At 40.0% G+C, this 12,492-nt stretch overlaps 1 protein-coding gene across 1 annotated transcript in view; it reads left to right on the forward strand.

Annotated features, from left to right (window-relative positions):
- The window catches only part of C5H10orf67 (chromosome 5 C10orf67 homolog), a 194,921-nt gene that overhangs the window by 80,194 nt on the left and 102,235 nt on the right, over nucleotides 1-12,492 (forward strand). The window lies entirely within an intron of this gene.

Genomic DNA, 12,492 nt, shown 5'->3' on the forward strand with positions numbered 1-12,492 from the left:
TGTTGAAAAAAAAAAAAAAAAAAAACACCACCAAAGTAAACACTTGGGTTAGGAGGGAACTTTGGTTAAGGATAAATGACTCTGCTGCCCTCTGGAGGCCAGTTAAGGATACAGGTACAAGTCCCTTTTCAGCTATGGAGCAAGTTTTTAAATCTATTTAACTTTTGAAACAGTCTCCTGCATGATATGTTAGTACCTCGTTTGCAGACAAAAGAAAGGTATTTCTAAAACTTACACCTTATTTAATTATTTTTGGTTTGGGATATGTATGAATTCAGATTCAGAGAAGAAACTAGGTATTTCAAACACAGAGGGGTTTAATAAAGGGATTTAGGAGCTTATAAAACCCTTGGAAAAGTCAAGGACATTTTCACTATTTTTTGAATTAACAAGCAGTTTTTCCATTGTTTTTTTTATTCCTCCAGGTAAACCTTGAAATAATTTTGCTTACTTCCATTCCAAAAATGCCCCTCTTGGTATTTTTATTGAAACTGAACTGATTGGAAAATTATTCATGAATTTCGAAAGAAATTTGTATCATTTATAATATTCAGTCTTCTTATTCAAGAATACCTCTCTCGATTCATTTATGTCTTTTATTGTGTGTTTCAATGAAGTTTTATAACTTTATCTATGCAGGCTATATGTCTTTCTCATACAACTAAGTTATTGCTAAGTACTTTATGTCCTTAGAATATGGCATCTTGGGGTGCCTGGGTCACTCAGTTGGTTAAGTGGCTGCCAACAGGTCCAGGTCATGATCCCAGGATCCTGGGATTGAGTCCCTCATAGGACTCAGTGGAGAGTCTGCTTCTCATTCTCCCTCTGCTCCTCCCCAAGCTGTACACACATTCTCTCTCAAATAAATAAATAAATCTTAAAAAATGAATATGGAATCTTTTTTGTCATATCTTAAGAGTGGTTTGATTGGAATCATGGAATCCTTTGATTTTTTTTGAAGCTTTTAAAAAAGATTTTATTTCTTTATTCATGAGAGACACAGATAGAGAGGCAGAAACATAGGCAGAGGGAGAAGCAAGCTCCCCATGGGGAACCTGATGCAGGACTTCATCCCGGGACCCTGGGATCATGCCCTGAGCAAAAGGCAGACACCAAACACTAAGCTACCCAGGTGTCCCTTTATAAAGCTTTTTTTTTTTAATTTTTATTTATTCATGATAGTCACACAGAGAGAGAGAGAGGCAGAGACATAGGCAGAGGGAGAAGCAGGCTCCATGCACCGGGAGCCTGACGTGGGATTCAATCCCGGGTCTCCAGGATCGTGCCCTGGGCCAGAGGCAGGCGGTAAACCGCTGCGCCACCCAGGGATCCCTATAAAGCTTTTTATTTAGGTAAAGTCTATACCCAATGTGGGGCTCGAACTCATGGCCCGGAGATCCAGAGTCACATGCTCTTCTGACTGAAACAGCCAGGGGTCCCAATCAGCTGTATTGAGGTATAATTGACATAACGTAAGATTCACTCATTTAAAGTGTTCAGTTCACTGGGTTAGAGTATATTTACAGAGTTGTGCAGCCATCATCATAAACTTATTTATTTATTTATTATTTATTTATTTATGGTTTGATTTATTTATGAGAGACACAGAGAGAGGCAGAGACATAGGCAGAGGGAGAAGCAGCCTCCCTCACAGGGAGCTTGATGTGGGACTCGATCCCCAAACTGGGATCACACCCTGAACCAAAGGCAGATGCTCAACTGCTGAGCCACCCAGGCGTCCCATCATAATCTAATTTTAAAACATTTTCATCACCCCCAAGAGAAAGCTTGTACCCATTGGCAGTCACTCCCATTACTCGCTTCCCCTTTTATCTTCCCTGCTCCAAACCCCTGGCAACTATTCATCTACTTTTTGTTGCTACTGATTGATCTATTCTGAACATTTCATATAAATGAGAGTACAATATGTGCTATTTTGTGATTGATTTCTTCCGCTTCACCAAAATATTTTGATGTGAAACCATTGATTTTATGAAAACTGTATACAACCACTTTGTTCACAAATTTACAAATGTGGAATTATCAGATCTCTCTTTTTTTAATTGAAGTATACCTGGTATATAATATTAGTTTCAAGTGTGCAACATAATGATTCAATATTTGTGTATATTGTGAAATGATTGCCTCAATACCCTCATACTGCTCTTCTCAAAAGACAAACTAGTCTTACTCTCCTTCCATCCAGCTGCTCCATCAAGGGATGGACTCAATAAATTATTCCAAACAAAAAGCCATTATTATGCTTATTTATGAGTTACTGATGGACTCCTATCAAATGAAGAAGGTGAACTAAATCCTAAGGCTGGTTTCCTCTATGACCCGACTACAGTGTTGCCTGGATTAATCAGGTCCCTTTCCAGAGACCCACATGGGATAGTTCCTGTTTCCCATCCCTGAGTAGGGAGGGACTAGTTGTTTCATTGTCTTGTCAAGTGGAAGAATTGAGTGCATACTGTAAGGAGACAAAGAGGTTGGGGACGCACAGTCCTTTGGCATGAATGCATCAAGAAAGCCCAGAACCAGCCTCACACTCCATATGATGAATGTAGCTCCCAGCAAAGAAGGAGTCCTGTGACTTTTGTGAAGCTGAAGAGTCTGAATCAGCCTAAGACATGCTTCTTTGCAGAGAAGCATCAAGGTGCAATTCAAATGAAGGCTGACAGGCTGGTGGAGCTGATTCTCCAGACTCTTTGGCATGGAAGATCATTTAATTTTGCTTTCCAGTTTGGAATATGCTCACTTCCTGTGCCTTACTACATGAACTTGGATGCTTTCTTAGATGATGGTCTCCCAAGTCTTTTAAAGAGAACTTTAGAAACTATGAAGCTCTATTCTTCTCCTCTATACAGGATGTTGAGGATTTTCTTATATATGGGGAAATTTGTGACTAGCCCAGAACTTTGCAAAGCAGACCCCATGAATATGTACAGAATGAATGCTGATGTGTTCTTGCAGTGCTCTTCATGTAGAAGAGATTCTTTGGGTTACATAGTAAGGAGGAGAATATTTCCCATTCAAGATATTAGGCACAGTCACACACACACACCACACTCCTGAATGCTTGAAATATAACCATTGGAATTTCATTTCCTCAAATCAAAGCACCACCCTCACCTTTACCAACACAGGGCTAAGGAATGAAGTCATTACCTTCTTAGTGGATGTTCTTTTTTCTGTGAGAAAAATCTGGGGTAGATTGGAGGAGAGGAGAGGTATGGAAACATATTTAAGTTGAGAAAAGTATATGGGGCTGTAGAGAATGCCCATGTTCTGCATAGACCTGCTCTACTGAAACCTAATGTAGCCTGGGACTGTGGTTATTCTTTTATCTTAGGTGGTGATGGGCATTAGTTACAGGAACATAAGTGAAAATGCTTGGTGATACTTCCTCATTTTCTCTAGGCCAATCATTAGTGATAATGAAAGCAGTTGTCACGTATTGAAAAATCTATTATGGCCCAGGCACTGTGCAAAATGCTTCATGTGCAGCATAATTATTTATTATATTTCTATAGAAAGACAAGACTGGAATTAAATTCAGGTGAATTACAGAAAAATGCAAATTTTTTTATCTTCAGTTTTTATTTCATTGACTTTATTTTTGGTTCAGCTGTAATTGACATTCAGAAGGAAAGGTGAATGGCAATGAATTCCTCTTCCACGTGTTCTCACATTGTTGGAGAAAACACTGATATTCATGCTTTCTCCCCTTTGGTTAAGCCCCTGACTCCTTAACCAGTCCTCATAGGAAGAGAATTTCCAGACTCCTCAGTATCCTGCTCACCTTAAATGCTTTGTAGTTTCTTAGCACCCTCGTAACATGTGGGATAAATACGTAATCAGAACCCCCAGGGGTATTGCCCCAGTGACTCTGAGAAAACTCAAACTCCAACACAAAGGAGAGTCAGCACTCCTTGTTCTAGTGACAGGCTAGGAAAGGCAAGAGGAGGCTACCTGAAGCAGACCTCCGGCTCCATATTTTTTTTATATTTGTGTTCCATAAAATATAAATGATGCTATTTAATTAATTTATTTTAATATTTATTTTAAAGTATTAGAATTCACAGATCTTTTTTCAGTTTTATTGAGATATAAATGACATACAGCTCTCCATGAGTTTAAGGTGTGCAGCAGAGTAACCTGACTTACATATATTGCAAAATGATTATCATGATAAGTTTCATGATAAGTTTAACTTACATCTCCTCATAGAGTTAGAAATTTTTTTTCCTTGTGATGAAAACTTTTAAAATCTATTCTCATAGCAACTTTCAAACATACCATACGGTAGTGTTAACTAGATTCATCATGTTGCAGACAAACTGAAAGTTTGTGCGTTTTGACCATCTTCTTCTACTCCCACTCATAGACATTTTTAAAGTAGTGAAATAAATGTATTCTACATTTCAAGTACAAATGTTATGAGCATAAATGAAACAACAAATAAAAACAAAAACACATAGAACATGAACATTAAACTCATAGTTCTAATATAAACTACTAGCAGGTAAAGTAAGTGTAGCTCAAAAAGTAAATTCACTACATAAGATAGAAGAAAATGTAATCAAAGTCTTAGGAAAAAAACAAAAAACACATGATATTTAAAAAAAGGTGTCAGTTGTTTTGTCATTAAAGCTGGAGACAAAGAAAAAAAAAAGCTGGAGACAATTTCTGTGCCAAGTCTTTTACCTTCTCAGAAATCCCTTTCTGGGGATCCCTGGGTGGCGCAGCGGTTTGGCGCCTGCCTTTGGCCCAGGGCGCGATCCTGGAGACCCGGGATCGAATCCCACATCGGGCTCCCGGTGCATGGAGCCTGCTTCTCCCTCTGCCTGTGTCTCTGCCTCTCTCTGTGTGTGTGTGTGTGACTATCATAAATAAAAAAAAAAAAAAAAAAAAAAAAAAAAAAATTTAAAAGAAATACCAAAAAATCTAACAAAATCTATATTTCTTAAAAAAAAAAAAAAAAAAAAGAAAGAAATCCCTTTCTGATTGTCATCAACTGGAAGAATGAAAAATTGCTGTGAGTTAACTTCCAGTGTTTCCCTATCACATAATTACATTGCTCTTTGATGACTTTGAGATCATTGCAAATAGCTCGTTGTCTATTTTGCAGGACCGCAACCCCTTCATGGATAGCAAGTAGTAGTGTTTGTTCCAAGAAAAGTATTTTGGGTTTGTCTTCTTCTTTACATTGTCAAATGTAGATGAAGATTTGATGCAGAATTACCCAAATTCATTACAAGGCTGTTAATAATGCATTTGTTAAAATAATAATATACTAACATTGTTCTTAAAAGTCTTTGAACTAGGAAAGTATTTAGTCTCCCAGTAGAAGCCTTGCATTTTTGACTGTCATTTTTGTACATTCCTGAAGGTGAGAGAAATATTGAAGAACCATATCTAATGAGGGCACTAATTTTAGATCCCAAATTTTAATGCAGCAAATACTATCCCGGTGTTAAGTGATTTTTTTTTTTTTTTTTTGGCATTAAGTGATTTTTATTTCAGATTTTTAAGTCCTAGTAATAGTATTATGTGGTAAAATACCAACATTTTGGTATTTGGAGGGGAATAAGTTTTCTGGACTCTGATTTAGGAAACCAAGACGGGCCACTGCCAAGGGCAGGATATACTCCTTGGATTGTGAGGAACACCCTCCCCGGAGCACTCAATGGCCTGAATGAGGCTCTATGTTGAGGAGAGGGTGGGAAAGAAAACTGCCTAGATGAAATAGGAAAAAAAAATGAACATGCAGATTACAAAATAAGTCACTGCAGACTCACCATGACACCAACCGCAAGACCTATCTTCCCTCTTATCTCCACACTGCTCCCCTCCTCCCCCAGGTCTCCTGGTCTCATGTGTTGGCAGCACAGCCTAGCTAGTCTCCGGGCTGGGAAGCCAGCAGTCACTCCTTGGGCTGGACACCACAATCTAGCCTCCGGGTGTTCACGCTGTGTGTGATCACCCTCCTTATCTCCCTGAGAGTGGGCGGGATGTGGGTCTTCTAACTCGTAGATTATAGCAAAGGTGCCCAGATGATTATATTTCCTAAGAGTGTAGCTCCTGTCATGCAGAGTCTCTCCTTTGGTGGTTTGGAGAAAGCAAGAGGCCATGTGGGGGAGCCCCAACATTTGGAAGTAAAGAACAGCAGGCAGTCTCTGGCCTACACTCAGCAAGAATCAGATGCAAGGACCCGAATCCTTCCAGCAGCTTGAGTGAACATGAAAGCAGATCCTTTCCCAGTTGAGCCTCCACCAAAACCAGTCCCAGACAACACTTGGATTGCAGCCTGGAGCCTCCAAGCAGAAGGCCCACCTAAGCCATGCCTCAACTCCTGACCCACAGAAACTGTGAGATAAGACGTGTGTTTTAAGCCACTAAGTCTGTAGTAAAACTGTAGGTTGGTGACAAAGCATAAATAAAAAATTCACTCTAGTTTTCAGTCAATCAACTCCTGCCAGTTTTTTACATTCTAAATCCATCCCTGGTGTCTTGCCACAGAACTAGGTCAGGCAGTCAGCATTGCTTGCCTGGCCTGTGGCTGTTACCTCTTATCCATCTGGTCTCTGAAAGTCTTTCTCTGCCTGGTCAAATGAGTGGTCTTTCAAAACATAAACCCCTTCACATCTTTCCCCCTTTTGAAACCTTTCAGCATCTTCTTTGTAACTGTAGGATGATGTCTAAGCCCTTACCATGGCCCAGAAGGCCCTTATTTTCTCCAGTCTTATCTCCCACTTCTTGGTGAAAGTGTTACCCTCCAGCAATACTGAGCTACTTGCATTCACCTGCCTTCCTCTCCACACCTCAAGTTATTAGTCACCTCCCTGGAATGTTCTTATAATGTCCCTTCTTGCTAGAATGCTCTTTCTCTCCTGGATCATTGACACACTGAATTGCATCACAATTACCCACTTGTGGATTGGTTTGTACTGTAGAATCTTTGTTCCTGTGGGCCAGGGACTAAGCTATATTTGTCTTTGTACTCTGGTCCTAGCAGAGAGTCTGACACATCAGATAGTCAATAAAAGTTTGCTGAACATTCTGGTTTCTAGGCCAGAATATACCCAAAAAAGATGCCAAGAACTTGACCTATGCCATGGTACCCAGAATGGACATGAGTTCTTAGTAAGGATGTCCTAGAACATGGCAGTGCATGATGTTGAAGGCTTGAACTGTCTGTCCTTTCACTCAATTGTTGAGTCATCCATGCATCATCTGATTTTTGTAGCAGAGACAAAAGCAGTCCTTGTACTTATATTGTTCATAATCTAGTGGCCATGAGGGATATAAAAGAAAAGGAAAGGAAAAAGAAAAGAAATAATTCAGCAATTACAATCCATAATCAAGATTTGCACATGGGGCACCTTGATGGCTCAGTGGTTGAGCGTCCGCCTTTCCCTCAGGTCGTGATCTCAGGATCCTGGGATCATGTCCCACATCGGGCTCCTGCTTCTCCCTCTTCCTATGTCTCTGCCTCTCTCTCTGCATATCTCTCATGAATAAATAAATAAAATCTTAAAAAAAAAGGATTTGCACCCAATAGGTGTCCAACTCTTCTGTGGGGATTGGGGAAGTAGTTAAGATTTTCAGGATGAGGTGATTCCTAAGCTAAGCCTTGAAGGATGGTGAATATTTGGCAAGCTTAGGGGAGATGAGAGGGCTCAAGGACATGGCCCATTTCATGGAACAGAAGCATTAAAGTGTAGGGCGGTCAGGGAGCTGCAGGTAGTTTGGTAAGGCTGGAGGACAAGAGGACTGGAGAGAGTGCTGAGAGACAATGCAGGGAAGTGAGCCTAAGGAATTAATACTTTGTGTTGAAGACATCAAAGAATCATTATGGAATCCTAAGCAGTTTTTGTGACATGCTTAGATTTGCCACCTTGAAAGATAAATATTATTGCAGCATTTATGATGCTTGATAAATAATACTGCTCTTCCCCACCCAGGTTCTGGACAAATTGAAAAATAAAGTCAGAGAGTCAGCAGATGGAGATCATCTGCTTTACTAAGAAAGCAGGCTCCCCAGTGCTAACTCTCAGAACTTGGCAGACTTTACTCCCATCAGAGGCAGGACGGGGCTGGGTGGGTCTCTTCCTGCCAGGACAGAGCATATGCTCCTGCAGGGCTTGCCCCAGTGAGAAAGATAGTAGGAGGGGGATGGCCAAATAATGTGACCAAGTTTCTTCTTCCAGGGTCAGAATGGAGGGTATCACTTCATATGGGAGGAGACAACATTTCCTGGATTTTTCTTTTCCTTTCTTCTCTTTTTAACACATTGAACTTAATCATTTAGCCTATGATCAATCAGCTGTGTATCTGAACCTTGGGGAGAGAAGAAAGCCTTGTTCCCACCTTCATGATGTAGCCCCCAAATATCAAGCACTGTTCTCTGAGGATCATGAGATTGCTGGTACCCTGGGAGATTTGGCATCTGGTTGGAAGAGTGCATTATTTCCATTTAAGGGCAAGGTCACCTTGTATCTGATACTGAGAATTCATTTTCTTTTTTTTTTTTTTAAAGATTTTATTTATTTATTCATGAGAGACAGAGAGAGAGGCAGAGACACAGGCAGAGGGAGAAGCAGGCTCCATGCAGGGAGCCCGATGTGGGACTCGATCCTGGGTCTCCAGGATCACGCCCGGAGCTGACGACGGCGCTAAACCGCTGAGCCACCCGGGCTGCCCTGAGAATTCATTTTCTAGTCTGTTTCTCACCCTAGATTATATCCAGCTGTGTTGTTCAATACTCTTGGTCAAGAAGTTTTGCCCATGAGACCAAATGACATCATAAAATTATTCTAATAATAAAAATCCAAGAGTTATGCCAAAGATTTGAATATCAACTACTTCTCAAATGCTAAAGGAAAAATTAAAATACAAATATTCACTCTTCTTGCAAGACCAAAGGAATTAAAGTCCAAAAAAATAAAATTTTCTGGCCATTGTGAATTAAAAGACCAAAGGCATGCTTCTGCCTTTTCCATCCCATTGCCTGCATCAGAGGCAAGCTCTTGGTGGCACAATGTGGCCAGGAGATGGGTGACATGAAGGGATGTGGGTGACATGAAGCAAACACATCAGTGCATCAAGCATCTGGAGCCAGCTTTCCCACTGCGAGAGAAGGGGTTATGCTATGGAAAGGAGATGGCTGTAATAAATGCCATGGTATTAGGTTGGAATTGGAGGTGTTGGTGTGAATTTATGGTCTTCAGATGTAGATATTATATTAGTCAGGATTCTCCAGAGAAATAGAACCAGTGTGTATAGAGAGCAAGAGAAAAAAAAAGAGAGAGATTGATTATAAGGAATTGGCTCACACAATTGTCAGGGCTGGAAAGCAAGGTAGGCCAGCAGGCCAGAGATCCAGGGAAGAGTTGATGTTACAGCTCAAGTCCAAAAACAGTCTTTCTCCAAAGACCTTCAACGATTGGATGAGGCCCATCCACGTTATGGAGGGTAATCTGCTTTACTCAGTCCACAGATTTTAATGTTAATCCCACCTAAAAAAAATACTTTTGCAGCAACATCTGGACTGGAGGATGTTGAGCAAATTTCTGGGTATGAGAAAAGAAATCCAGTTTCAGCCCGTCTCCTCTATCCACAGGATGCCAAGTCCAAGGGAGGCCACAGATGGGGAGGACAGGGAAACTTGATGGGGTAAAAGCAGGCTAGAGTGAGATTTGGGGTGTTTTATTTATAAATTTATGGCTTCCGCTTTCTTCCTATCTTTCTTTCCTTTATCCAGTTTTGTTGTTGTTATTTAAGAGTTAAAAAACAAAACCAAAAATGCTGTGGCACCTTCCTGAGAGTTTTTCTAAGAGGTAAGAAACATGAGATGGTAGACCAGATCTGAGAGGCGGTGAAGAAAAATAAAAGTGCTTCTTGCTTATCTCCTCATGAGTCCAGCTCATTCAATAAACATTGGTCAAACATCAGAAGCATTCCTGGAGATGAAGAGAAATGAATCCAATGTGTTTGGGCCTTAAAATTATTTTATGAAATGTCAGAAATAAAAAATGTTTTGTTCTTCCAAAGAACCAAAATGTTTGGTTCTTCCATGACCCTCCCTGCCCTGAAGTATAGAGGGACAGAGCCCATCCTAAAGGCAGGCTCGCTGGAGCCCTGCTGAGTTGTGCAGCATCTCAGCCCAGTTCCTGGAGGGATTTTAAATGAGCATCCAGGGTGGTTTGTGTCATGTTACAGAGGAGACGACCTGGCCAGCTGATCAGAAGCATCTTTATTTTGGAGTTTTTAAAAAGTTCAATAGGGGTGTCCAGGTGGCTCAGTTGGTTAAGCGTCCAACTCTTGGTCTCGGCTCAAGTCATGATCTCAGAGTCATGAGATTGAGTCTGGAGTCAGGCTCTGTGCTCAGTGAGGAGTCTACTTGAGATTCTCTTGCTCTCTCCTTCTGCTCTTCCCCCGCCCTCCCTCCCTCTCTCTCTCTTAAAAAAATAAATTCTTAAAAAAGTAAAATAAATCCATCGTCTTCAGAACACAAAAATTAGTGAGCAGATAAACAAACAAATGAAATGACCCAAGAGGAGTGTTGAAAAGATACAGAAAGAATAGCAGTGGAGGGCAGGTGGGCAGGTGGGGTGCTAAGGCTTCCCAGAGCAAGTGGCATCTGGGTTTGAATGACAAAACAGAACAAAAATAAAATGTTAGAGTGTAATACTTATAGGGAGCTGATGTGTTGTAGACGCTGTTCAAAATGGTTTCTGTGCATTATCTTATTTGATTCTCACAGCAGTTTAGGTATTATTATTAATCCCATTTTACAGATAATAAAAGTGAGGCACAGGGCACTAAGTGACACAGCTGGTATGCCAATGCAGGGTATCCTGTTCTGTGCAATCAACCTTGTTCTTTAAAACCACTCAATTTAAAAAGCTGAGGGTGGTGCCTTAGTTGGTGAAGCATCTGACTCTTGGTTTTGGCTCAGGTCATGATCTCAGGGTCGTGGGATCCAGCCCTGCATTGGGCTCCGTGCTCAGCATGCATGGAATCTCCTTGGAATTCTCTCTCCCTCTCCCTTATTCTCTCTCCCTGCTGGTGCCCTATCCTTCTAAAATAAATAAATCAAATTTTTAAATAAATAAGCATAACAAGCTGGTATTGCCATATGGATTGCTCTACTTTCACTCTTTCCCACTTTACTGCATTCTCAGATGCTGATTTTACGTTAGTGTTGCATAGACCCTGTCAGTATTCTGTTCCTAGCTTGACTCTCAATTCTACCCAGGTATAGCATTCTCACCAGCCGGTGTTCATCATATATTATGGAGCAATTTTAGTTTGAAAACCTAACTCTAAATACAATACTAAGTGTCTTAGCAGATGTGATTAGGTTTTGCTGTAGTTCCTATATGGGCATGCGCTCACATATATTAGCAGCAAACACATCAACACAAATAATTCTATAATTCTCAAAGAATTCAAAATGGACAGTATGGTTTTATACAGCAGGGTTGAGAATGAGAGTTTTACACGCTGGAAGTGAGTAAGTAACAGCATTCGTTTTGTAAGCATTTCTTCCCTGTTTGGTTCTGTGACACGGATCTTCAGAGTCCTGCCTATAAATGGAGAAGCACCCAAATGCTTAAAACAAGATGTCTAGAAACAGTGCTTTTGTACTAGCAAATGGAAATAGTAAAACTAATCAATAAAACTGATTACTAAATAGATCAATGGAAGTTCTAAAATTATTTTGAGTTCTCAGTAAAAGGGCATATAATTAGAATTGGATATTTTCAAAATGCAAAGCATAATATCTAATATCATATAAAAAATTCACTTTGGGGATTAAAACATGCTGATTCAGAGGCACCTGGCTGGCTGGGTGAGTAAAGCATGTGACTCTTGATCTCAGGGTTGTGAGCTCCAGCTCCCTGTCAGAGGTAGAGTCTACTTAAAAAAAAAAAAAAAAAAAAAAAAAAGAGGTAAAACATGCTGACTAAAATAAAAATAAAATACTGTGTTCATATATAGTCATAGTAAGACTCAGAAAATATACAGTGATTCAGGGAATGTAGTAAGACAGACATCCTTATCCTCAAGTTAGAATGTAAACTGCACAATCTTTTTGAAAAGAAATTTATAAAATGAAATCAAGACCATTAAAATATTTGTATGCTCTGGCCAGGAATTCTACTTCTAGGGATCTAGGCCAAGAAAAAAAGATCAGAAATGTGGTCAGTGGTGTTTGTATAAAGATACAGTATAATGAAAACCTGAAAATATATATGTTATAATGATTATATAAATAATGGCATTTCTCTAGATCAGAATGTGATGTAACCATCAGTAATTACATTTATGTAAAATGTTAATGACATGGGACGTGCTCATAATATAAGGTCAAATGAATTAAATTTTTTTTTTTTTTTTTTTGAGAGAAAGAGCAAGTAAGGAAAGGACAAAGGGAGAAGGAAAGAGAATCTAGGCAGTCTCCACTCCCAGTGTAGAGCC

This window comes from Canis aureus, chromosome 5, assembly GCF_053574225.1.
Source record: "Canis aureus isolate CA01 chromosome 5, VMU_Caureus_v.1.0, whole genome shotgun sequence".
Classification (NCBI taxonomy): Eukaryota; Metazoa; Chordata; class Mammalia; order Carnivora; family Canidae; genus Canis; species Canis aureus.